General features: G+C 32.7%; 1 long non-coding RNA gene across 1 annotated transcript; it reads right to left on the bottom strand.

Moving 5' to 3' along the window:
* Positions 1-452: 452 nt before the first annotated feature.
* Positions 453-3,436, bottom strand: LOC148621215 (uncharacterized). The gene is made up of 2 exons (XR_015921117.1): positions 3,297-3,436; positions 453-2,314 (listed from the first exon to the last, which is right to left on the bottom strand). It is a non-coding gene; the product is annotated as an uncharacterized LOC148621215 (long non-coding RNA).
* Between the last annotated feature and the right edge of the window lie 1,036 nt (positions 3,437-4,472).

The raw sequence follows: 4,472 nt of genomic DNA, 5'->3' as shown, positions 1-4,472 counted from the left end.
AAAACTCATTACAAAATTGACGTCCTAGATATCATTGAGACGGAATCCACCTCTGTTTGCCTGATATCAAAACCTATAACAAAAGACAGAAAAAAATACTACCCGGACACGATTTGTTACAGACGGACGCACGGACAGACATACTGGTGGCTAAAGGCCTTCCGCCACTTTTTGTGACGCAGCCCTAATTATTATAAATCACTTCTCGGTGATAACTAATATCATAAGTATCGATTACATTCTGTCGTTCATGTCATTGGCTAGCACGTTTGTGTTTGAATCGGTATTTCTGTTATCTACAAGTCATTTTAATTTTTTCCCAGTCTGCAATAGGAGGCAAATGCCTACATGCCTCAGTGATATTTGTGGCCCAGCTAGGGGATGGTGATTTAGTAATAATACAAGTCTGCCTCCTGTCCAATGCAGAAAAACCAAGAGAGAAAAATATAAAATGATGTTCATAAATATAATTGAGTAAAGTAAACGTAAATATTAACATACATACACACAGATCATTCAAAACAATTCACATAATGTTGTGTATCCAGAAGACACCAAGGAACGGTGCTATTGGATGTGCTATCCCCTGATAGGAGATGCAGATTTTCTCCTTGTGTCAATGCAGAAAAAATAGTTTATTAGGGTCAGCTGCCCATTCGTCTTTAAACTGCAATAAGTTTATTAGCTACATTATTTTTAAATCATTGAATTGAAACATTGAATAATTGAAGTCGTAAAATAGTGCAAACTTATTATATGGACTTTTAAATGAAATGAAATATGCGGGATTTCTCTTGCATGCTGGTTTTGATAAACTATGTATTTATGGTTGTTTTTAATCCTTTCCATTTGACGTTTCACTCTTTTCCATTGAATACGGTCTGTGCCTAGAAACTTGATCGCGGATGATTGTGAGTGCTATTGTAATATATGAAGCAAGATTTCGCATGATGCCTAGGTCAATTTCAGCCACTGTCGTGGCTTCATTGACAATAAAGAAATGAAAAAGAAAAACATACAGAAACGTCAATAATATGGTAATTCAGATAAAACATGAATTACTGCTAGTATTCCATTAATGAAAACATATATTTCACTTTATTCATTTTGACTCCCCTAAATAAAACTACGACTTCCCAGTACATACAATCATGCTGTCAATATTACAATTGAAGTAGCTAACAATTCGAACCTTAAAACGCGAGCAAACCACTTTTTTCTTCATTAAAAAACACAACAAACTATAATAACAATATGAACACAAAAAAGTGGGTTTTTTTACATTCATGTATATGATGTCAAGTAAAATTTCACATGAGCCCGAATAGAATTACGTCGTGATTAATTCATTTGACTGCACAAGCTCCAAACAGCGTCTGACATTCGAAAAAGTAAAGAGAAAGCGAACTTTTGCCGTTGGGTGGAGCTTGTTGACTATTTAGTATAAAAGATGTGGTCAACAAATAAACCCGTTGATTGTTTTCTCTCGGCTTTAAACCTACAACAGATGAGTCTGTACTTCCGTTTCTCAATGACGACATGACGGATCAAAGGCTCCAAAATGTGGTATTTTGTTGCAAGCCAACTTCTTGTCTATACTGACATAATTGGTAAATACCATTTAATTTATAAATTCGTGAGAAATGAAGTGGGAATACTACACTTCAGGCTTTTCACACCGTATAAAGATTCTACATAAAAGATGCCTGAGAGATTTATCTATCTTTCCAGTTGTAATTGAAATTAAACGTTGCTGATCATTAATAAGGTCATTTTGTCTTCTGTGTCTTGGCTTCTCCCACTTTTCGCCAAATAAGTCAAAACAACTCTTGTTAGGTTGTTGTTTGAGACCAGGTTCGTGTTAGTTGTTACGAACGGTATCAAATGAAGCAAGCAAACCCCAATTATTGTAAGCAATACAATGTACTGATACGCCGTTCCAGAACAATATTCTTGCAATACATAGTTTTGTAGAAGTTTTGCATTAATCCCTGAAGTGTCGTTTTGTCCACACAGTAAACATTTTGGATCGAGTGGCTCTTTCTTGCACAACTTGCAGTCAACAGTGTTGAAATATTGGATTCCTGGACGTTCCTTTTTATAACATATCGAACATTTTGGGTCCACAGTCTCTTTATTGGTGATACACGACTGACATAATATTTCGTCTACTTTCACGCAAACATCATCCAAGAAAGCTTTGCCTATGAATATGTTTGGACTGGTCGATATTGCGACAGAAACAACCAGTATCTGAATACCGCAAACTAATACGGTCGTTGGAAATCCTGAGAAGGCCATTGTTATGATGTCTCTAAACAAAGAAACAGCAGTAAATTAGATAGCAAAAAGGCTTTATCACACTAAATGCCAATGATAGAAACAGTAAGAATCATATCAGATATCTCCATCAAAACCATGATTTAGACCTTACAGTTTTACTTTCACGTAAACTTTGAATTAAATGACAAGCTTACGCACAAAATGTATATTTCTTTAAAACACAATACTGAATGTCAACTACAACTTCAAAACAAAAATAGCCTAAAACCACATTATACGACCGTTCACTCTTTTTATGTTGATTAAAATCAAATAAATTAATTTGAGATAAATACTTTAATCTGATTAGTTAAAATTATTTTGTTATATCTCAATGGATAAAAAATATATTGACACGCCCTTATTCAGTTAAATTCAGAGCTACTTTTCTCATGTTTAAAGATAAAAATATGTTTTAAAATTAATTTATAAGAATTAGAATAATAAAAATTTTGTCTATTGAAAAATAACATAAATTTTCCATGTGCACATTTTGTTTATTGCACTTCTCGCAATAAACAATATACGCATGGAAAATATATGTTGTTTTTCAATAGACAAATTTTTTATTATTGTCAATTCTTAAATAACAATGGAAACGAAAGGAAGTTTCATTCCATGATTAAACCAAAATTCATCAATTTTTTGTGATATCGTATTGCGTTTCTACAGACGTACCGACGAATTAACAGTTGGATGGGCAACATTATCTCATAATATGTTCGTCAGGAAATGAACGTTTAAAATGGTGATGTAAAGTTTGAAGCAACTTATTACTAAAATGGCAGTACTGATATATCTAAGTAGTCTACAAGCCGTTAATAAGGTTAGTTCTCACTGTAATAAGCATTTTAAGTTTATATTTTCTTTTGAATTTCAATAAAGTCTGCGAAAAGTGCTTTTATAAACCATTTTTTTTTTATGTAATAAACTTGATATTATTAAATTAATGAATGAAGTTTGAATTAACTTACTTTATTTCGAAGTATCTCCCATGAAATGATGTATAAACTTAACAAACGGAAGTGAAAATTTCCCTTTAAACAACGTGGGTTTTTCCTATCTATTATGAAAGTAACGTTTGAAAATTTCCCAATTTCTGACGAAATGTGATCGTTCGTGTCATATTCGTATTTAAAAAAATCCGAATAATTTTTCGTTTTGTCATCTGATTAGTTTTGTCTCCAAGTTCATTTTGTCATAATTAAGGAGACATGTCTGGTGTCTGACAAGTTTTTTTTCGCTTAATTCATACTTTCACACATTTACGGTAAGTACTAAATTTAAAATCTACGTGTGTAGGCATTTATATCATTTTGATACAGATCTATATATAGTTCTTATGGTATTTTGTGTACAAGTATTTACAATGGAGTAAAAGTTGTAATTTTTTTTTCGGGGGAGGGGGGGGGGTTCAATTTCTTATTATGAGGACTTGTTTTAGTAAATTTTATCCTAATTATTTTTTGTTTACCATTTATGTATTTCATGACGTATTGTTCTTCTTAGTTTTTTTTCCATAAGAATTCCGCAGTTTTCATAGTTATGAATTTGATCATGACCGTAAATTGGATACATAAAATGCTTTTAGCTTTTAGTTCCGGTGGCTTTTATTATTGCAGGCCTAAAAGAAAGGTTATTTATAATTTTCAAAAATGTTTGCATGTATTCGAGTTCGAATTTATTCTAATATCGTTTCATTGTTGTCATAGTCGATATCATTGTTACCGTTTCAAATTTAACATTTCCAATTTATTCTGGATTTCCCCAGTAAAGACTACGTATTATACTAATATATATATAGTACTATTCTCGTCATTTGATTTAATTTTCCCCAGCCGTTCTATTATCGAGGCGCTCCTTCAGCAAGAAGATTTGTGCATATTTAATGACGGATCTTCAACGTTCCTTCATTCAGGCAATGGATCGTATTCTTCTATTGATTTAAGCATTTGTGATCCTCTCGTACTTTCAGAGTTTACATGGCGAGTTAATGATGACTTGTGCGGGATTGATCATTTTCCAATTATTTTGGAGCATTTATCCTCCAAAACGGAGGAACGTCAACCTCGTTTTAAACTTGAGAAAGCAGATTGGGTTTCATTTGAAGCCCACTGTCTTGAAGAATTACGATTAGAAACGATGAAGGA

This window comes from Perna viridis, chromosome 3, assembly GCF_037379345.1.
Source record: "Perna viridis isolate PV_CMFRI_1.1 ecotype Kerala chromosome 3, ASM3737934v1, whole genome shotgun sequence".
In the NCBI taxonomy this organism is placed as follows: Eukaryota; Metazoa; Mollusca; class Bivalvia; order Mytilida; family Mytilidae; genus Perna; species Perna viridis.
This window is presented reverse-complemented; position numbering and strand designations above follow the sequence as displayed.